This window comes from Nelumbo nucifera, chromosome 2 (genome assembly GCF_055504915.1).
Source record: "Nelumbo nucifera cultivar China Antique chromosome 2, China Antique-T2T, whole genome shotgun sequence".
In the NCBI taxonomy this organism is placed as follows: Eukaryota; Viridiplantae; Streptophyta; class Magnoliopsida; order Proteales; family Nelumbonaceae; genus Nelumbo; species Nelumbo nucifera.
Genome location: NC_142650.1, coordinates 83,958,276 through 83,981,849, shown reverse-complemented (window position 1 = coordinate 83,981,849; position 23,574 = coordinate 83,958,276). Strand labels below are relative to the sequence as shown.

General features: G+C 38.5%; 1 long non-coding RNA gene across 1 annotated transcript; it reads left to right on the top strand.

Annotated features, from left to right (window-relative positions):
• The first annotated feature begins 19,575 nt into the window (after positions 1-19,575).
• Positions 19,576-22,861, top strand: LOC148802394 (uncharacterized). Its single transcript, XR_016082863.1, has 2 exons — positions 19,576-20,176; positions 21,073-22,861. It is a non-coding gene; the product is annotated as an uncharacterized LOC148802394 (long non-coding RNA).
• Positions 22,862-23,574: the final 713 nt, after the last annotated feature.

Below are 23,574 nucleotides of genomic sequence, written 5' to 3'. Positions count from 1 at the left end.
CCAATAGAAACTCCCAACCTTTGAAGGTATAGGTTGACACCACACCTCTTTAACAGGGAAGGACAGTCCAACAGAAGAAGGGGGTAAAAGGGCTTAAAGAAAGAGGCACAAGTGTAGGAACTCGAGGGAGTGAGAGTCCAGATTCTATTATCTGTCTTTGTTGGTTCAAGGAAAACCCCATCAAGAATGAATAATAAGGCTGAAATACAGTCTAACTCTGTGTCCCTGATATCTCTTCTCAAACCTAGGTTCCAGCCAAATCTAGAAGGTGAATTAGAAGGTACAAGGAAGGAGGAAACTGGTTCATTTTCAAGGGTAGAGATAGTAAAAAGGGCTGGAAATTGATCTTTCAAAGAGGAATTCCCAACCCAAACATGTTCCCAGAATTTAATGAGGTTGATTGAGTGCAAATCATACCTAATCCAGGGAGAGAACCCCAGAATCCCATCCATTGTCTTCCACCCCATGAATACTTCCCACTACCTTAACCTAAAGTCTTTCTTTATCCAGTGAAAAATCTCCATAACTATTTCCCTAGTAGTGCTAGGTTCCTATTCTTTATGTTCCCAATTCCCAGACCTCCCTCATTCTTACTCCTACACACCACCTCCCACCTAACCCTATGGTCCTTCTTCTCCTCCCCCGACTCTCATAGAAAAATTCTCATTAGTTTTTTCAGCCTGCTAGCCACCCTAATCGGAACCTTAAAGATTGACAAAAAATAAACAAGAAGGTTAGCAAGTTTGGACATAATTAGAGTGATTCGCCCTCTAAGAGACAAATAGTTTTTCTTCCAGTTGGCAAGTCTCTTTTCAAACCTCTCCAAAACAGGAGCTCAAAAATCACCTTTCTGAGTATTATCTCTCAATGGTAACCCAAGGTAATTTAAGGGGCCAATTAGATACTACACATCCCAAAATGTCTGCACACTCACATACCTCCCCTTCCCCCATATTGACTCCAACTATACAAATTTTCTCAAAATTCATTTTAAGGTTTGACCTTTGCTCAAAAAGTTGTATAGTAAGCTTCAGGTTTCTAATCCTATTGATATCCCCTCCTTCACAAAACAGAATTGTGTCATCTACAAATCACAAGTTTGTGAGTGGTATGTTTTCTCTTCTAACTCTCCATCCTCTTATTAAATCCCTAGAATCAGCTTTGGAGATTAGTCTCCCGAACACTTCTGCAACCAATGTAAATAGAAAAGGGGATAGGGGGTCTCCTTGTCTAATCCCCCTCAAAACTAGAAAATAGTCCACTATCCCATTTATACCAAAATGGAGTAATGGCAATTCCTAATGCAGCCCATCACCCGTTTTCACCAAATGTCTCTAAACCCAAAGTTGATCATCACCTCTAGCAGGAAAGACCAATCAACTAAGTTATAAGCCTTTTTGCAAATCTAATTTGCAAACCATCCCTCTTCTCCTAGATCTCTTAAAGTCCTCTAAACTCTCATTTTGCTACAAATATCTTATCTGTTATCTAGGGTGCAACTTTTGCGGGTTAGGAATGGGATTTTCTCAAAATTTCAAAGGGCCCAACCTGAAACATGAGCCCGAAATAACATAAACTGTTAGCTCGGGCCAACCCAACTTGCACCCTTACTGTTATCTGCCTCCCCTTCACAAAAGCTCCTTGATTATTTGCTATGATTGATGGGAGAACCTTCCTAATTTTAATGGATAACACCTTAGTAATGATCTTATAAAGGCTATTAACTAAACTGATAAGCCTATAATCCTTCAGATGGCTTGCACCACTTTTCTTGTGTACCAATGCAATGAATGTGGAATTTAGCCCAGGGTTAATCACTCATCTGGTATGGAATTTATCAAATACCAACCTTAGGTCCTCTTTTAGTATCTCCCAACAATCCTGATAAAAAGCCATTGTGAAATCATCCGGGCCTACTGCCTTTGATCTATCCATTGAAAATACTGCCTCTTTTATCTCTTCCAAATCAAATTTCTTTTCTAACTACTCTCTATCTTCTATCTTCAGTGTTGCCCATTCCAAACCCTATTATTTATGGGCCTTCTAAATATAGACCTAAAATGATCTGCAAATTCTCCTGCAATCTCTCTTTGATTGGTAACTATTACCCCTTCAATCTCCAAACTTGAAATAAAGGTTCTTCTCCTTCTGCTACTTGCCATAGCATGAAAAAACTTAGTATTCCTACCCCCCTCTTCAGCCATTTACATCTTGACTTCTGCCTCTAACTTATTTCCTCCTGAAGAAGATAGTCCTCTAACTGTTTATGCAATTTCCATCTTTGTTCCTTATTCTCTACTATTAGGCTGCCCCTCCCTTCTTTGCTATTCAGATCTTCAATTTGTGCAATCATACTTTGCTTCATTTTCTCTAGTCTCTCAAACTCTAAAAGATTCCAATAATTGATTTTAACTTTCAGAAATTGGAGCTTTTTGTGAAACCGCATCCCACTCATTTCCATTGTTGAGTTGCTCTCTGACCACTAGTCTTTAACTTTCTTAATGAATATTGGGTGTCCTAACCACATGTTTTCAAATCTAAATGGAGCAAGACCTGCATTTCTCACATCCTCCTTATAAAGTACAATAGGCCAATGGTTGGAGGTCACCCTCGGAAGTGCTTTAGAGTTCAGATTCCCCTAATGTTCTTCCCAACCATTTGAAAATAAAAATTTGTCCAACTTAGAGCAAATTGGATTGACTTGGAGATTGGACCAAGTATAACACCTTTGTGACAATGGGATCTCTTTAAGTTTAAAAGCATCAACAAATTGATTAAATCTCATCATACTTGTGGTAGACCTCTGCCTAGAACTATTTGTTTCTTCTAAGAATCTAATTACATTTCAAAGCACCACGACCCCTCCCACAAACCCCTTATGTCAGCTAGTTTTTCCCATAATTTTCTCCTTTCTCTATAATCATTTGGACCATACAAATTAGTTAGCACCCATTCAAATCCATCCTCCACTTGCCTAAATTTCAAGGAAACTGAAAATTGTCCTATCAATTCCTCCAAACCAACAACTACCTCATTCTTCCACATTGTCACAACACCCCTGCAAATCCGCAGAAAGGTAAAGCCACCCAACTAATCCCCCTACCTCTCCACACACTCCTTGCCCATTTGATGTCAAATTCTACTCTTTTAGTTTCCCCTACCCCTACACATCTGGATCTATTTTCTTGATGACCGCTTTTATTACTGCTCCCTCCCTTGCATTGCCCAATCCCCTAACATCCCAGCTTATGATCCTCATTAATCTTTATTCTCCCACCCTTACACCTGTTACCCAAAATTGTTTCATTTTATCCTTTCCTCTCTAACACCGAAACTTTTATCTCCTTCCACATCCTTCACCAATCTTCCAACCTCACTCATTTTTCTCCTTTTAGTCATAACTTCTCTCTTTTTTTTTTCTAAGAACCCTTTCAGATCATTTGGATCTTTCAATTTACACCCCAACTTTTGTACAAATGCTGCCATAGAGTCCTCACTGGTCAGCTCTCTTTTGTTTGTCTCTTTATTTCTCTCCTCCTGACCTATGTCCCCACCTCCTTATTCCTCATGAGTTCCTTCTACACTAGACTCTTCTTCCCCTTCTTTCTGTGGGTTATTCTCCTCAACTTTGCTTTTTTATCATCCCCCTTCAGAGCTTGTTCTCATCCCTTTCATTTCCTATTCTATCAGCATACTTCATTGCCAAAAACCACCAAGGTTTGTCAAATCCGTGGCTACAACATATATTTATTTTTTATTATTTTTCATTTTCATTTTTATCAAAAATTTTACATAAATTCCCTTTTATAGATCTCTTTTTCTCTTCATAAAAGACTCTCTCCCTTCGAATCTACAGATAGGCCTAACTATACTTGCTATATTATCACCTTCCCTATTATCATCTCCTCTCTTCCTCCACCCTTTTATATTTTCCTTTGGTTCTACAACTATTTATTCACATTTTATTTTTGGGTAAATTTCTTAAACTACCCTTATGGTTTAGCTAATTGACTAAGTGTACCCTTACTGTTTGAAAATTGACTAACGCTACCCCTACTGTTTCTGACAATTGACTAATACTTCCCTTACCGTTAGCGTCCGTTAATAGAAATACAAAAAAGACTATTTTACCCTTTATTCTTCTTCAAATTTTCAAAATAAAACCTTCACTCTCTATTATCAATTCTACCATGTAATCAAGAACCCCTTTTGGTTCAATTATAGGCACTTAATAGCATCTCTGGAAAGCTCATTAATGACAGCCATGAAATGTGGCAAACGATCAAATAAAAAAAAGTTGATGATGCCATGAAACATTAAAAGAAGAGTATTATTATGTGCAATAAATCATGTTGAAAATCTTAACTAAAAAACAAAGGAAAACTACAACTTGTTTGGGTGGGCTCCGAAGACTACGAAGAAGCCAATTTGGCAACTTTTAGCCCCAGAAATGGATTCTCTCCAAGGTGGGTATGAAATAGTTCTAGGTGATGTAATGCAGAGCAGAGTGTTTTACGGACCTGGTGGACCAGATGCATTGTTCGGTGGGAAGGACGCAAGTAGAGCTCTTGCAAAGATGTCCTTTGAAGAGAAGGATTTAACTAGCGATATCTCAGGGCTTGGTCCTTTTGAACTAGATGCCTTATAGGACTAGAAATACAAGTTTATGAGCAAGTATTTTTATGGTTGGAACTATTACGAAAACTATTCCTGTAACTGATGGACCCTCCCCTGGTGATTCCTCTAAAGCTGTGAAGCAAGATGACGTTGCTAAACCTAAAGAAGATGGGCCATCGAAGAACACATTGGTTGATCAAGTGAAGGAACGCCATTAGGTCCATCTGAAGGAAGTAAAAAATGGAGATAGCGCTAAAAGGAAGTAAACTTACAACATTCGGCATTCAAATGGTACGAGACATGTATTTCATCAATTTTATTTCCTCTAAGGAGTTCTCTGTTTAGTGTAGTTGAATATTGTAGAGAGAGACATGCTATAACCAACCTGTTGTTGTGTTGGTTCAGTTAAAAATACTCGCGACAAAGGTGGAGACGAAGCAGGTGAAGAAGGAGATCCAGGAGAGAGAGCATCGCCAGTGACGAGAAAAACCACTTTCTTGTATGGAAGCCAACGATGGTTAACCAATTCATGTTCTCATCAACTAGTTTCAAAACTGGAAGGGTAATCTGAAAAGCCAACAATGACGAGGGCTGAATTTCAGTGAGACCACACCTTTGATGGGTTTTTCAGTATCCGAGCAAAAGTTGGTATTGGGTTTTAGACGGAAAAAGGGGACAAGGAAGGGGTAATATTAGGTTTTAGAAGAATTTTAACCGTCAAGTGGTATCACATGTATATGGGTTTTGACGGAATATTGACGGATGTTAACGGTAAGGGTAGAGTTAGTCAATTGTTAGAAACAGTAGGGGTAGCATCAGTCAATTTTCAAACAGTAAGGGTACACTTAGTCAATTAGCTAAACAATAAGGGTAGTTTAAGAAATTTACCCTTTATTTTTTATCTACTATAGCAAAACACTTTGTTTACATGAGAATTTCAGGTTGATCTGAAGAGGTCGAATTAAACTACTGGTGGATTTACGATCATGATTTGAAGAGGTCGAATTAAACTACTGGTCAGCTTGAATTCTTGTAGAAGGGAAATGATGAAATAGCTAACATAAAAAATAGCGATCAATTGAGTTAATCAAATATTACGTGCGGAAGAAATCAATCATAGAAAATAAAAACAAGAAATAAAACAATGATCCATCATTTAGATGCTTTTTTGATGAATAATCCATCCTTTAGATACTTAGCAAATATATTTCGCTCAAGCCAATCCACGAAACAATCAAAACATCAAAAGAAAGCTATGAAAGAACATCATTAATGTTAGAGATTTTATAGAGCCTGGTTCAGCAAAAGCCTCATCACTGGCTCTAACACCTAACTCCTATTAAGAAAGAGAATAAAATAAGAAAAGAAAACAAGAAACAAGGGGATTGGAAAGGAAGGTTATAGGGGAAGAAGGAACTTACTTGGGATCGACTTATATCTTGAAATATAATGTTGCGACAGGGATGCTCTACTATAGCCAAATCGCTCTTTCAACACCAAATTTATGCTAACATGCAATTAAGAGATGGATGAGTTGACAATGGCCGTTGTTTGAAGTTAAGAGGAGTATGATCTCAAATCGTGAATGCTACCACCAATTTCGTTCGTCTGGTGGAAGAATAGAGAGCTTTCAGGCTCAACGACTGGTTTGGGGAACCGAAGTGGTGAAAGGAACTGATATGAGCATCAGGGAATAGAAATGTTCTAAGAATAACAGTGTGAAATCACTGATAATCTAATACAAAAAAAGAAGATGGATTTCATGGTTACAAGGTTTTCTTTGTTATTGGGTCGAGTTTAGAAGTGGAAGACGATTTGAAAGTGATGTCGGTCAAGGAAAATAAGAAAGCGAGGGGAGGAAGAAGAAAAGGGAAGAAAGGAAGAGAAAAAAGAAATAGGGATAAAAGAAGAGAGAAGGGAGAGACGAAGAGAGGGTTGAGATGTGGCACTAATGGTTTGGTGTTGCGAGGGCGAAGATGAATAGTAAATGTGGGCACTAGGTTTACTTGTTTACTTTGGGTTTTATTTATAGGGGTTTTTATAGTTCAGTCCACCTTAGAAAGCTAACCCTCACCGTACAGGCCAGATGAATATTGCCCGTAGATTGATGCCAAATTCACGGGCAAGATGCAGTTTATAGGGGAGGCAACTAGTAGACTAGGAGGAGGCTGTAATTTTAGATTTCTGAGGTGGATTGTGGTCCACTTATTCCTTATTTTATTTATAAGGGATCAGTAGTATTTTTGTAATTTTAGAAAATCCGAGGGTATTTTTGTAATTTCTATAAATTTGGTTAAAATTAGTTCAAAAATTAAAATCGAGGGTTTTGGTTCAATGGGTTCTAGGTATAGAGAGGCGCTTTACATGTGTGGGCTGACAAGATTAACCAAAATGAAATCTTTTTTGATAGATATGTAAATAGGGGTATTTTCATTTGAAATATGGAAGGGTGGGGTTTTTTAACGTTTTGAGTTGATTGGTTACATCAAATTAGGCTTATTAGGCCCAGACCGGACAGATCTAGAAAAAGGGCTTGATTCGATCGATTCAGAGCCTTAAAATGGAATCTTTATGCGATGGAGGGGCAACCAAGGATGTTTTTGGTTGAAATTTCATAGGATAGGATTTCTAAGCATCTTGGACCTGGTGGTAATGTCTCATTGGTTCAGGGGATCAAGAGTATAGGAATTCAGGCCAATGAGAGGATCTAGAACAAAATCTTGGTTTGATTAAAGGATAAACGTGGGAATGTTGGGTTAAAACTTTATGGGCAGATATTTTGGTGTGTTGTCAACACCAGATTTTTGCTTGGTTCGCCGCCTGAACCCCCAATTTACCCCAAACACCTGATCAGACCCATCCGACCTCTCCGAAACACCCAAAAACCCAGAAAACCCAACTTTCAACCCCAAAACCCTTAGATACACCGTTAAACCTGTCTGATGCCCATCCGGTGGCCATGATCGGACTCACTTATGCCTAAACCAATGGATCAAATACAACCACCAGACCCAGGACCTCCCAAAACACTTACTTGTAAAATTTCAGCTTAAGACTCCATTTACCCCTTCATCGAGCTAAGATTCAATTCCGATGCCTCTCAATAGCCTAAACACCCAGAACTCAGATTCCCTTGATCATGATGCATCCAAACCAATCAAACCACACAATTAAATTCTAGATACATCAAAATACCTTCCCATAAAGTTTTAACCCTAGATTCCCCCATTTGCCCTTTCATAAAACCAAAATTCTGTTTCGGATCATTTCATTGACCCAAATTTCTAAACCTTGACCCCCAAGACTATCAGACCTCACCATCACATCCTGGAAACCTCCAAGTACCCACCTATAAAATTTGATCCCAAAACAACTTTGCTTACCTCTCTATTGCACCAAGATTCCTTTTCGAGGTCACAGATTCACCGAATTCTAAGTCTACCCAATCCGGGCCTAGTTGGCTCAATCTAACCTCACCAATCAAATCATACTACCCAAAAGCTCTACCTTGTGAATTTTCATCCAAAACAGACATTGTTTGCCCCTTAATAACGTAGATTCCATTTTGAGGCTCCAAATTAATCGAATAAATCAAATCATACAACCCAAAAACTCTACCAATTAACTCAGAATGTCCAAAAACCCCATCGATGGGTTGTCGAAGCCCTTAAAATTAATGCTAGTCCCACAATAAAGTTTTTGTAGTAATAGTGGTACTAGGTCGAATCCTACAGGGAGCTAGGGATTAATTTCTTAGCTGAATGCGCAATATAATAGAGTGAGAAAATTAAATAATTAAAAATTCTAAAAGAACAAGAAAGCAAATAGCAACGAACAAACAAGAGAAATCAGTCTTACCGAATCCTAATTCAAGGGTTCAGTTGGTCATCGATCATAGGTAGACTTCCGTGGACTTGCAATTCAAGCATTTAACCTTAGATTTATTAGGATGGCCATAATAAACCTTGTGTTTTCCTAATTCAGCTGACCAAACCCAACATTCGATCAACACTTATCACTAATCGATTGGGTACGATAGCGTTCCATATCAACTAGTGACAGCATTAAGCTTTGTGAAAACAGTTAAACCAATATAACAATAATTGAGATAGCTGCAATTATCGAATCTTGTTCCATCGATTCCCTTTAGGTTAAAACATTTCAATACATTGGTCAAAGGCTATCACAAACAATTGACCCATAAAGATATTAACCTAATTGCTACTTGTACCATTATTCGTGACAATTATGGATCACCAAACTATGGATAGCAGTAGGAAAATCAACATTAATTAATTTGTCAGACTATTTAACATTAACATCCAATGGGAAAATGCACAAGAACCAATGAATACTTGAATTAAAAAGCAAGAACTTAAATATAATACAGAACCCCGCGATGACACAATCGAACCTCCCCCCTTGAACCAGAAAAGAAAAGCTTAGCTTCTCATGAATTTCGATCCCCCCATGCTCTGCTTCTCAGTAGGCCGAATTGCACTTCTTGGTAGCTTGAGTTGCTTGATGATTTCTTGGATGATTGAGTGATGCCTAAAGCTGGTCCCCCCCCCCCCCCCCCCCCCCTTTATATAGCTTTAGGAGGAGGGGCTCTCTCCAACTCCTTCTAGGAGATTAACCTCAAATTAGAAAGTCCTAATCTGTTTTGAACTAATCCTAACTTATATCTTATCTAGTGATCTAATCCAATCTTCTTATCTTGATAGGATTACATTTAAGAATTTAAATCTAATAAGACTCTCTTTCTGGAGGTTACATTCAAAATTGGGGCTCTTGGCTCTTGAATTCGAGTTGGGCTACTTTAAAAACTTAGGATGTTTCAAGGTACATCTGCGAGTTGGGCTTCAGTTGTGAAATGGGCCTGGCTGCGAACTTGCTCCGACTTTGGGCCCGGTTTCGTATTCGATGAGGACCGAATCTGTCAAAACAAAAAACATAAAAGTTGTGGGCCTTTCTTTCATATTTCTGATGCCTCCATAATTGTCCAATTTGGAGTCCGGAATTGAGAGTTATGCCCAAATTACTGACTGTTGCCGAAACTGTGCAAAATCATCCGAATTGCCTTTTTCTTGCCCTGAATCGAAATACAAGAGTAATGAGTCCATTTAAGTGCTAAATTGATGTAAAAGAGTGAATATTATGGGATAAAAATAGGATACTTTTTAGTCTCATTAAATCCCCCACACTTAAACTTTGCTCGTCCTCGGGCAAGGCAAAACTCAAGCAAAACAAAAGAAACTACCTATTGATTTCTAATCTTTCTTTCTCTCAACATAAGGCCTGATCCATTGCATGCTTCAGTCCAGACTTGGTAACCTTCCCATTTTCCATTTCTTTTTCCCTTTTGACTTGTCTAAGAGTGATTTCAAATCACCATTCCTCATGGTCTCAAGTTAAATTGACAGTAAAGGAAACAAGCCTTCCACCGGCTGAACCTTCTTGGACTGAACAAGTATCCATTGCTTTAATAAACCAATTCAGCCAGATTCAATTATCTTTCTTTGTTTCTTAGGCCAAAACAAGGTGTGTTATTGCCATAAGCTTGCTATGTATCATATCTCCACCACTTAGTATGAATTCCAAGGGTCTGATGGTGAGAATGGGGTTGGGGTTCTAGGGTGAGTGCATTTTATGCTCCATCTCACCATTGCTTTCGTTTTTAGATGTGAGTGCATTTTATGCTCCACCTCACATTAGTTACGATTTTATTCTTTTTTTTTGCACAAGAACGAATCACAAGGCATCACCATCTGATCCATGAACTCATTGATCGTGGTCTCAACATGCCTAACACAGCAAGTTCTAGAATAATCAAACATGTTTCACATATATTTATGTGAAAATCAATCAGGCCCTTATGCAGACAATTTAAATACATCTTGCCTATTGATTGATTAAAATAATGATTACCATATGCAGCAAAAAAAAGATCAGTTAGTCATGCTTGCATCCTGTCCTATTTATTAAGCCTAAGCACATGATTCCTGATAAGTCGAAATCATTCAAGGATAAGTTTCCAGGGAGCAGAAATTTCAAAAGGCAAAGTCAAGAAGTGATGATCGAAGCATGCTAGGGTTATCCCAAATTCCACCAGATTTCCCTAATCCCCCCACACTTAAGTTATACATTGTCCCCAATGTATGTGGTTATGCATATAGTAGAAGGATTTGAGGGAACTTCCCTGTGCGCCTTGTTGGGTTCCTTCAGATATAAAATCAACTGCTAAACACAAAAATCAAAACAAAATAACAAAATTAACTAAACACAATGGGTTGCCTTCCATAAGCGCAATTGTTTAACGGCGTTATGCTCAACGTCCTCCTTTTCTTCTTTAACTTGATGAATAACGAGGAATGTCCAACGAGATGTCTACCGTAGAGGAGACATTTGCATCCTTATGGAACAACTTCAAACGATGCCCATTCACCTTGAAAACATTGCCTGTATCGAGACTTCTGATCTCTACTACACCATAAGGAAACACATCAGTAATAATAAATAGACCCATCCATCTGGAACGCAACTTACCTGGCATGAGTTTGGAGTCGAGAATTGTACAGTAAAACCTTTTGCCCAATTATAAATTGTTTTCTTAAAAGTAAATTATCATGGAACAATTTGGTATTCTCTTTGTAGATCTTTGAATTCTCATAGGCTTCTAACCGCAACTCTTCCAGTTCTTGCAATTGGAGCTTTCTTGCCTTGCCAGCTTCTTCCATGCTCATATTGCAGCGTTTGATTGCCCAATATGCCCTATGTTCAATTTTGATTGGCAAGTGGCAAGATTTGCCAAAAATCAATCTCTCTATTGGAAATTTCAGCTTGTCCGTTAGTCTGGGGATGATAAGCAGTGGCGACTCGGTGATGCACCCCATACTTTCTCAACAAGACTTCGATGGCTCTATTGCAAAAATGGGTCCCTTGATCACTTATAATGGCTCGAGGAATGCCAAACCTACTGAAAATGTTAGATTTGATAAACCCTACAACACATTTAGAATCATCAGTCCTGGTGGCTTTTGCTTCCACCCATTTTGAGACATAATCGACTGCCAAAAGTATATAAGCAAAACCACAAGAGGGAGGAAAGGGTCTCATGAAATCAATACCCCAAACATCAAAGATTTCGCAAACAAGAATGGGGGTTTGGGGGATCTCATTCCTGCAAGATAATGCACCTATTTGTTGACATCTTTCACAGTTTTTACAAAACAAATATGCATCTCTAAATAGGGTTGTCCAATACAACCCACTATCTAAAACCTTTCGAGCAGTTCTCTTTGGCCCAAAATAACGACCACAAGCATAATTATGACAAAAGCTTAAAATAGACATATGCTCATTCTCAGGGACACACCTCCTAATTATTTGATCAGAGCAGAATTTCCATAAGTAGGGTTTGTCCCATACATAATATTTTGCCTCATACCTGATTTTATTCTTCATGGATTTGCTAAGGTAATTAGGCAAAATTCCGGTAACCAAGTAGTTCACAATATCAGCATACGAAGGGACCATACCTTTTATGTGAAACAATTGATCATCGGGAAACAACTCAGAGATGGGTGAGGAGTCCTCATCTTTTACCAACCTGCTTAGATGATCCACCACCAAGTTTTCAGCTCCCCTTTGATCCTTAATCTCTAAATCAAACTCTTAGAGCAAGAGTATCCACCTTATCAGCCTCGGTTTTGACTCCTTTTTCGCTAGCAGGTATTTCAAAGCTGCATGATCAGAAAATACAATTACTTTAGAGCCAAGTAAATATGATCAAAATTTATCTAAAGCAAATACAATTGCTAATAGCTCCTTTTCAGTTGTTGTGTAGTTGCACTGTGCAACATTCAATGTTTTTGAAGCATAGTAGAAGACGTGGCTCCTCCCATCAACTCGTTGACCTAAAACAGCCCCTACCGCATAGTTGCTTGCATCGCTCATGATCTCAAAGGGCAAGTTCCAATCAGGTGGTTGAATAATGAGTGCAATTGTTAATAGTTTCTTGAGCTTGTCAAATGCTTCCTTGCACTCATCATCGAAATCGAAAGGCACATCCTTCTGCAACAAATTGGACAATGGCAGGGCGATTTTGAAAAGTCTCTGATGAACCTGCGATAGAAACCTGCATGTCCAAGAAAGGAACGAACTTCCCTAACATTTGTACGGTAGGGTAAGTTTACAATTAAATCAATCTTGGCATTGTCGACCTCTATTCCCCTAGCTGAAATAACATGTCCCAGCACAATGTCTTCCTTTACCATAAAGTGGCATTTTTCATAATTCAAGACAAGATTTGTCTCTATCGATTCAGAATTTTACTTAAATTAATTAAACAATCATCAAACGAATCACCATAAATAGTAAAATCATCCATAAACACTTCATTGCACTTCTCAATAAAATCAGAAAATATACTTATCATGCATCTTTGAAAAGTGCCTAGAGCGTTACACAAACCAAAGGGCATTTGTCTGTAAGCAAAAGTACCAAAGGGGCAAGTGAAGGTTGTTTTCTCTTGGTCCTCCTGGGCAATAACAATCTGATAATATCATGAGAATCCATCGAGAAAACAAAAGAACGCATTACCTACTAATCTTTCTAACATCTGATTGATGAAGGGTAAGGGAAAGTGGTCATTTCGAGTGGCCAAATTGAGTTTCGAAAATCAATTACCATACGCCAGCTACTTTGTACCCTCATTGGGATTAGTTCATTATTCTAATTTTTTACCACAGTTATCCCAGTTTTCTTGGGCACAACATGTATAGGACTTACCCATTTACTGTCCGAAATTGCGTAAATTATCCCTTCATCTAATAGCTTAAGTACTTCTATCATCACAGCCTCTTTCATTACTGGGTTGAGTTTTCTTTGTGGTTCTCTAACTGGTTTGGCGCCATCCTCCAAAAGGATCCTATGCATGCAAATTGAGGGGCGGTCCTTTAGGACTTTGATGAACTGCTCCTCTTGTTCTTCGGTCAACCCTTTCGCAATGATCATGGGTAGTGTTTCTTTTTCGCCCAAGTATGCATACTTGAGATGATCAGGTAAAGTCTATAGTTCCAACTCCGGAGCCTGCAAAACAGAAGGCAACAATTTCTTATGAGAAAATGTCAATGGAATATCATAATTGCTTACCTTTTGTTCCGGCATCAGTTCCGGACTATCATAGGATGCATCAGACTCCTCCTCCCCGTCTAATTGTGCACTGAATTCCAGTTCATCATCCATGTCCTCCTCTCGAAAAACTTCCTACACAATCGAATCAATGGTATCAATAGAGCAGATCGAATGGCATTCACTTGGATATTTCATAGCTTCGAAAATGTTAAATTTGACAGCCGCTCAAGATTGGTTGCACAATCGCTCATCATCCTCTCCAAAAACTTCCTACCATACTTTATTGGATGCACAACCGCTCAAGGACTTCAGTGAAGTGGTGAAAGGAGCTGTCAAAATCGAAGAATCTCTTAGGCATGGATGGATTAACCCATTGATGGTTGGAGTTGGGGTAACCATCTCTGAGACAAAGAAGTTTGGTTCCAAGCATCAAGGAGGGAGTGAAGTACAGTTCATATTTGGCCACCCAGCTAGCTTTGCAGCCACCCAGCTAGCTTTGCAGCCACAACTCCATCTAATCCTTCTTTAAGGGTGCCTATTTTAAAGCGTCTACAATCACGTCAACAGTAGCACACCCCAAGGGCACAACAAAGTCCCCAAACAAAAAAAGAGTTGTCCCCACTTCCTTGTTCAAACTCTCAGTTGTTACCTGCCTTACTGGATGATGGATATCTAGAGTTGCCTGAAGAGAGACCTTCTTTTGTGCATAATCCAAAGCATTACGATGAGGATGCCTATTGTGACTATCATAGAAGCCCGGGGAATGACACTGATAATTTCCATCAGCTCAAGATTGTTGTTCAGAAGCTAATTGAACAAGGTCTCACTGCATTTCCTCCCTTTCGTCAGCATATTTTGAATGTCCTCTTTGGTCAGTTTTGAGTATCATTTGTAATGTCAAGCCAACTGCGTGAATTTGAATTGTAATCTCTAAGATAGGGGGTCAATGCTCTCTACCCTATCTCCAACCATCGAGAGTTTCCTTTTGTTATTGCATCTACTTTGCTATTCTCTCTTCTTTGCCATTCCAAAGCATTTTAAACTACGTCCGACTTGATTCCTTTCAAAGGGGTAGGTAGAGCAGCCCATCTCATGGGTTCGACCACTCCCATAAATAAAATATTATTTTCCCCATTTTTTTCCTTACCTTGCCTGAGATGCTTACCTATAGGGCAGTGACAAGTCTGTTCAGGATTGTTTACCCGTAGAAAAAGGCAAAGTTTTTGCCTCCTCTCAGAATCCCAAAAGAATGTCTGAGAAAAGTTAGTTGTTGATCAAGATCTCTATAGTTGAACTTCCTATTGACCTCCCAATCCATAATAAAGCCATCCTCCTTGTCCAAACTGGGGTAGAATTGCAACTGCCAAAGCATAGCACATTTCCTTTGAATATTGCTTGAGCCGACACAGAATAAAGCCACCATCCTAACCTAGTGCTCTGTCGATTAACCAAAGAAAGGACTAGAGGCCATCCTCGGCCGTTCCTCTTGTCTCATTCATCCCTTGAATTCACAAAAGTCGCTAGTTAATCACTTGAGCTTATACATTAGACCTTCTTTTGGCAAACTAGCCAAACCCACAGCATGCACCTCAGGGATCATCAAATGGCTTAAAAAAACAAAAAAAAAGAGAAAAATGGAGAAAACAAAAGAAAGAGAGAAAGAAGAGGGAGCATGCCCTAGGGGCTTTGCTCGACATATACTATGCTCAACATATGCTGTTGAGAATGAAATACTCAAGTAAAGTGGGGCAGTTATCAAGGAAGATCAATGCAAAAGTTGAATTGACAAATGAAAAATCAAGAAGCAGTCAGGAGAAACTAGGGCAATTAATATGATTTTATCATTACAGGAGCTTTTATGATGACACCCACATGTAGTTTTGATTTTCCCTACCTATTTACATTTTGTCCCTAAATAAAGTCCTCATTGATCAATAAGAATGCACGATTCATGTTGATGAATAATATGAAAAGCAATGTCCACCCATATATGGCCATGAATATTGCATTGACAAAAAAATCAAAAAAGAAAAAAAAAGGAAGAGAGAAGATGAAAATATGATGATGAGAGTAGACCTTGAATTAAATCCATAAGGTGACGATTCAAGCAACCGATGCCTATATCAATTGTTATTCGAGCATTTTAACCTATCATTTGTAACCTCCATCCATACCATATTTCGTCCTAATGAGCAAGACCTCCTTGATCTTCGAGAAATCAAAAAGTCAGCACTGGATAGACCTATTTGGCTGGCGATAAAGGGTAATAGTTGTCACTCACTCCATTTAAGAATTAGCTTCATAGCCCACCATAGTTGTTAACCAAAAAAAAGAGTAAACAAAAAAAAAAGAGAGAGAAAAAGAAAAAAAAGAAAACTGGAGAAAACCCCCTCTAGTAAAGGATTTTCTTACAGTGAATCCCTTGTTCAACAACTTACAATTTCGTCGCGCATGCTTTTGAATTCAATGAGTTTTGAGCAATGACCTTGAAGAGATGATACATAATCTCATCTGATGCGAACTAGACATAGCCCATTTGGATGTAATTACTCTCATATGAGTTGAGTTTGAAAGCACTTTTGCCCTTGAGTTTTGAAGCTCTTTCTTCTTGCCATTCCATTATTTCATGACCCTTGTGCATTGCTTGATAATTGGAAACTTCCTTGAACCACAATATGAGGAGATATTTTGACTTATTCAGTGCATACCTAGCTTCTATCTTGGCTCTTCCATCACATCATGAACTTTTGCTTGCTTATATGTTGGTTCTTTTTAGCTCTTTTGTGCAAACCTTTACCTTATTTTTCAAAAATCCCTTCAGATATTTATCTCACTCTTTGGTGTTCTGCTTCTTGAGTCCATAACTTGATTGAATATTTGTTAGTTAAAGTGTTTGAATTCCAATTTCATTGATGATGTTCATTAAAATTCCATTGGTCATGTCAACCTGCTTTAGCCCGCGTTAGAAATTCCATTGGTCATGTCAGCCTCTATGCTTTGACCCATGTCAGAAATTCCATTGGTCATGTCAGCCTCTATGGCTTGACCCACATCAGAAATTCCGTTGGTCATGTCAGCCTCTATGCTTTGACCCGCATCATAAATTCCATTGGTCATGTTAGCCTCTATGCTTTGGCCAGTGTCAGAAATTCCATTGGTCATGTTAGCCTCTATTCTTTGACTCGCGTCTGTCTTCCGTTGGTCATGTCAACCTCTATGCTTTGACCTACGTCAAAAATTATGTTGGTCATGTCAGCCTCTATGCTTTGATTTACATCTGTCTTCCATTGGTCGTGTTAGCTTCTATGCTTTGACATGTGTCAGAAAATCCCGTTGGTCATGTCATCCTATATGCTTTCACCCATGTCAAAAAATTCCGTTGGTCATGTTAGCCTCTATGCTTTGACCCATGTCAGAAAATTCATTGATCATGTCAGCCTTTATGCTTTGACCCGCGTCAGAAAATTCTGTTGGTCATGTCAGCCTCTACGCTTTGACTTGCGTTAGAAAATCCATTGGTCATGTTAGCCTCTATGCTTTGACTTATGTCAGAAAATCCCGTTGGTCATGTTAGCCCCTATGCTTTGACCCACATTGGAAAAATCCATTGGTCATGCCAACTTCTTGCATTGGCCTACGCCGGAAAATTCTGTTGGTCATGTCAGCCTCTATTCTTTGGACCGCGTCAGGAAATCCCATTGGTCATGTCAGCCTCTATGCTTTAACTTGCGTCTGTCTTTTGTTGGTCATGTCAGCCTCTATGCTTTGACTCACGTCTGTCTCCCGTTGGTCATGTCAGCCTCTATGCCTTAACCCACGTCAAAAATTCCGCTGGTCATGTCAGCCTCTATGCTTCGGCCCATGTTAGAAAATCCCATAGGTCATGTCAGCCTTTATGCTTTGACCCACGTTTGAAATCCAGTTTGTAAGTCTCCTTCCTTTGACCAACACTAGTTTTAATTGAGTAAATAGAGATGATAAATGATAGTAAAATATTAGAGAAAAAAGAAAGAAAAGAAAAACAAAAAAAAAATAGAAAAGAAAAAAGAAAAGAATGAATGAAATGAATGATAAATAATGCCTGAAACTCTTATTTTAAATTGTGTTATATCAAAAAGCAGTTATTAAAATCTTTCAAAATGTTCTAAAAAAACTAAAGAATATTTGTTGGTGTTTTATGATTGTGCTTTGCAAGAATTTTGAACCTTTGTCTTAATGATTGATTTGTTTGTCTCCGACATGATTTTCTTAGTGATAGGTTTACTTTAATCCAATTTTCACAAATTTACTTTACTCTAGTTTTCACAGATGTACCCCAATTCCGTAAGGTTTTTGATACCTAAGAGGTTTTTTTTTTTCCAAAATGAGTAGTTTTCATATTATCATTTGTTTTTATTGTTTTATTTTACGACAAACATACCTTGATTCTAAAGGTTCTTGATACTTAGGAGAGGTCACTTTGCCAAGAATAAAATGGCATGAACATAATGAAATGATGATGTACAAGGACTCCACTTCTTCTTTGCCTTCCCTCACTGTAATCCTCCCTCATTGTCTCACTCCTCTTTCAAGCCTGTCCTTCATAAAAATCTCTGCGTGCTTCTTTAGGTCTTTGTTGTTTCGTAGTTTCCTACCTCACAACAAAGAGGGGTAGTTGTCAGCACTCGATTTTTGCTTAGTCCACTGCCTGGAACCCCAATTTACCCTAAACACCTAATCAAACCGATCCGACCTCTCTAAAACACCCAAAAACCTAGAAACCCAACTTTCAACCCAAAACCCTTAGATGCCTATCTGATGACCCTTATCGACCTCACTTACACCTCAATCATTGGATTAGACACAACCAGAAGACCTAGGACTTTCCAAAACACCTAACTGTAAAATTTCAGCTGAAGACTCCTCCATTTACCCCTTCATTGAGCAAAGATTCCATTCCGATGCCTCTCGATAGCCTAAACACCCAGAACTCAGATTCCCTTGATCTTTACGCATCCGAACCAATCAGACCACACCATTAAACTCTAGATACATCAAAATACCTACTCATAAAGTTTCAACCCCAGATTCCCCCATTCACCCTTTAATCAAACCAAAATTCTATTCTGAATCATCCTGTTGACCCAAATTTCTATACCCTTGACCCCCCCAAGACTAATCAGACCTCACCATCATATCCTAGACACCTCCAAGTACCTACCTATAAAATTTCATCCCAAAACACCTTTGCTTACCCCTCTATCGCACCAAGATTCCTTTTCGATGTCACAAATTGACCAAATTACAAGTCTGCCCAATCCGGGCCTAGTTGGCTCAATCTAACCTCACCAATCAAATCATACTACCCCAAAACCCTACCTTGTGAAGTTTCATCCAAAACAAACTTTGTTTGCCCCATAAAAACATAGATTTTATTATGAGGCTCCAAAATAATCGAATCAAGCCCTTTCCTGATCCGAGCCAAGTTAGGCCAATCTGACCCTACCAATCAACTCAGAATGTCCAAAAACCCTATCCTATTAAATTTTATTCAAAACTACCCTCATTTGCATCTTCATTTAAAAAGATTCCGTTTCAGCAAATCTTACTAGCCTTCACACACAAAACCCCTATCTACAGTCAAACCCATCTCAACCCTCCATTTTTTACCCAAAATCTTCACCATTCATTCAAAACTCCGGTTCGACCACCTTTTGACTCGATTTGACCAAACTTTTCCAAAATTACAAAAGTGCCTCGAATTCCCAAAATTTACGAAACTGCCCCAGCACCCTAGTATTTAAGCAAACCTTTCTTCTTCATTCGAGGGGGACTATTGTTCTTCTTCCCCGTTTGAACCCAGACACAGAGTGGCGGTGAGAAGGTTGAGCTCTTTCCGTCTTCTCTCTCTAGACCATTCTAGTTTCTTCCCCTTCTTTATCTTCCACTCTCCTCTCTGTCATCTTCTTCCTTCGTCCCCAAAGAATCTGACCCGAGCTCTGTTTTCGTCATCTTTAACCTTGCGGCGAGAACAGAGCTCGACATAATCACTTATTTCCTTCTCTTCTCCCGTCATTCTCTATCTCTCTCCCTCTTTCTTTTTAATTTTTTTTCACCATTCCTGACCCTTTCTTGTCGAACTAACACATCCACCAAATCCTAAGAATTTGAAGCTCTGCACTGTTCGTCGCCTTCCTCTCTTCGTCATCGAACAACAGTAGCGAAATTTCCCACTCTCGGCGTTTGGTAGCGGATCGAGACCTCCCCTGTTCTACGAGTTTTTTTTTTTTCCTGAGTTGAGCTAATTGCAGAAACCGTCGCCATTAATCGGACTTTATCATTACGCTCTTTGCACACCCTGTCCCTGATTCATATCGACGGAACACACCGAACTCACCGAGATTTCTCATTTGTAGCATTCATTTTCTGGCCAACATAAGCCCAGGTAAATCAGGTTATCTTCTTTATTTTATTTCCACTCTTTTAGTTCTTTTGTTATGTCTTTGCTGTGATTGGGATTGGGGGGAGCGACAGTCAAAGGAGTTAGTGATGAAGCTCTGCAGAACCAGCTCTGGTAAACCGTATAGTCCTTCTCAACCTTAGTGGTGGTCGTTTCTTTACTGAATTGATGCATTTAGATCAGCTGTTAGCCCCTTATTGTCTTGCTGTGATTGTTATCATAAATTAAATTCTGCTCCATCTGATTTTAATTCTGAAAATGAAATACTATTCTTTCCTTCTTAGTGTTTTCTAATATTTTTTTTTCATTTATTTTGTTTTATTTTATTTGATTTTTTTTTTTTTACAAAAATTGTTTTCCATTTTGTTCTGTATGTAAGGCTGATATCGATTTAGTTTCATGGCTGTCGGTTAGTTAGTTTATGTTTTCCTTTTATCATTCTATTTCCTTAGTCGTATGATTGGAGTAATCCAAGGGAGGGATGAGAACAGGGCGGTAGTATTTCAGTTTAGCATTGAGTTTCATAATTCCATTAAACTCCAAGAGTACAACTCTTGGGAAGTAGCATCAAAAGGCCATTTTGACCCTCTTTATTTCTTAGAGTATTTAGTAGGTATGCATATGGCAAGGGTCTAACCCTCTCTTGACTAATATGAAAAGATACTTCATGACATCCCTTTAACCAATACCAAAAGATACTCTTCTCCTTTGCGTCGTGGCTCCAAAATCTAGAGGTATCTAGTAAGTACAAATATGGCTAAAGGACTAATGGTCCTTTAATCAGTATTAAATGATACTTCATTGGTATGCATATGCTTTTATTTAAAATAAACTAAGGGTGTTATAATAATGGCTTACTAACATTCTTCTTTTTTTTACAGAAAATGAATCAAGCCTTTTTTGAATATCCAAGATGTTGTGCACTCCTTAAAGACCGGTTTCTCAAAAAATCTGATGACATTAGAGCCATTGGAGGGACACCCCATTGGGAAAATGTTATGAATTTATCACCGGTGTAGTTAGAATGGTCGGCCTTTGAGTGTTGGGATCTAGAAAAAATGGTTTTTTCCTTTGGGGAAATTGAGATATATCTAGCATTAGAACATGTAGCTTATCTCCTACAAATGCCCATCGAAATGAGATTGCCTTCCTAGTTGCCAAGCAGGGGTACAAAGCAGACCTATGCCAATTCTTAGCATGCAAAAAGCCCCCCCAACTACAGATGCTAGATGAAAAATCCATCACAGTTCAGTTTCTCCTAAACCACAACACCCTAATATTCAAATCAAATAAGTCGGAAAAGGATAGGAAAGGACAGCAAAATGCCTTGTTCATGGCCATCGTAGGACATCTCCTCTTCCCACTTGACCGTAAAAGGATTCACACAAGACTAGTCATAGTGTTGCGTTAAATCAAAGAAGCATCGTCGGTCACCTTGGTCCCTATGATCTTAGCAGATATTTTGTAGGGCTTAACCATGTTGCAGACACATAGAGCATGGTCATTCCATGGATCCCTCCATATCTTACGACTGTGGTTGATACAACATCTAGCGCATTTGGTCATCTACACCAGAAAGTTTTTATCTCAACCCACATACAAGGTAAAAGAAATATTGAGCACTAATCCACAGGTAGCAGCCTTGACGAAGAAACAAAACTTGGTGTTATTGCAAAGGGCCATGAAAGGAAAGATCAATTGGAACATTGGGTTGTCTGTCCAAGAAGGGTGTAATCAACCTCGTCTAGTCGCAGAAGGAAGAGAAAGCATGGTTCTAGTAGGTTTATATGGATCAGCACCATATGTCCTAGTACGAGTCCTAGGGAAACTAGGCTTCTTACAGTTCATTCCAACTAGCGATGACATCAAAGGGGACATGGTTGATTTCATCAAGTATCGTGGGAATATGGAAAGGAGGTTCAGAGAGCATTGGGCTTCCAGTAAAAGGGAATTCCCAACCTTATTTCCAGCCTCCAAGACGATGTGTGATCATACATACAGGGATTGGGTGTGTAGTCAAAGTTTCCCGTCACCTCTGGTGCCACCACCCGAGCTCCTCACCCCAGTAAGGCCTCCATCCAAAGGTACCATATCAAAGGAATATCTCAAGCGACCTTTAGACGATCCATATTTGAAAGTAGTAATAGAACTTCATGAGCAAAACAGGATAAATGAGGAGTAGGAAGTAAGGATCGGGAGGCACAATGTTCTATAAGGAAGCAAATAACAGAGCACATCAAGCAAAAATGGAAAATGAAAATAGAAGAGTTGGATTTAAGGAAGGAAATTATGGAATTAAAAGAGAGATTGGAAAATCAAAAGAAAAAGTTGAGTGAAGCCCAACAAAGCCATCTTGAAACAATGGAGAAATTATCAGAGGCACTTCAAGAGAAACAAAGGTTGGAAATCGAAACCAATGAAATTCGCTGCCAGCTCCATCAAGCTAGGAATGGGGCTACTAGTGCCAATGTCTGATATGAACAGTTAGTCAACCACATGAAAGCATACATGATGTAGGTGGAAAATCAAATGGCGATACTCGAAGGCACCTTGACATACTATAGCATTGACATTCATCCCCACTGATCAGGATTGTTGTATTTCCTTTTCCTTTTGAAAAAAAGTGGATGTAGTAAACATTAATGAAGATACTATCTTTTTTTAGGGCCATTATTGTCTCACTCAAATGCCAACTAAACACAATAACTGTTTGAGGAAAATATACCATTCTAGTAGGTTGCATCAAACTTTGAAGCTATCAAACTTCCAATCTTAACATTCAAACTGGGCATATACAATTACCATAAATCAAAATCGCCAAAAGTATCAAATTCATTAAATTGGCAAAATCAAAAGTCACCAAATGAAACATCAAACCAAGATTATCAAATTCATTGAATCAACTCATCAAATGGCAAAAATCAAAATCAAAGCTAAGTTTATCAAATTTATCAAAGTTGTCAAATTAACTCATCCAATAAAATTAAAATCAAAGCATCAAAAATTGAAACCAAGTTTATCAAAATTATCCAATTCATCAAATCATCATATCAAATAAAAATTTTTTAAATCAATTCATCAAATATAAAAAATCAAAATCAAATCATAAAAACCAAAATTAAGCATATAAAATTCATCAAATTAACCCATCAAATAGAATAAAAATTAACAAATTGATCAAAAATCAAAACAAAAAAATCAAATAATCTCATCAACTGTTGAAAATCGATTTCTTTATCTCATGCAATCAGTGAATACTATTTGACCTACTCCAGGAAAAAACATGAGGACCAATAGAATTGTGACCCAGTCCTTCGCCCGCACCATGGCAACTGAAGACACAACCTTGGAGGGCTCATGGTAGCAGGACACGATCATTGTGG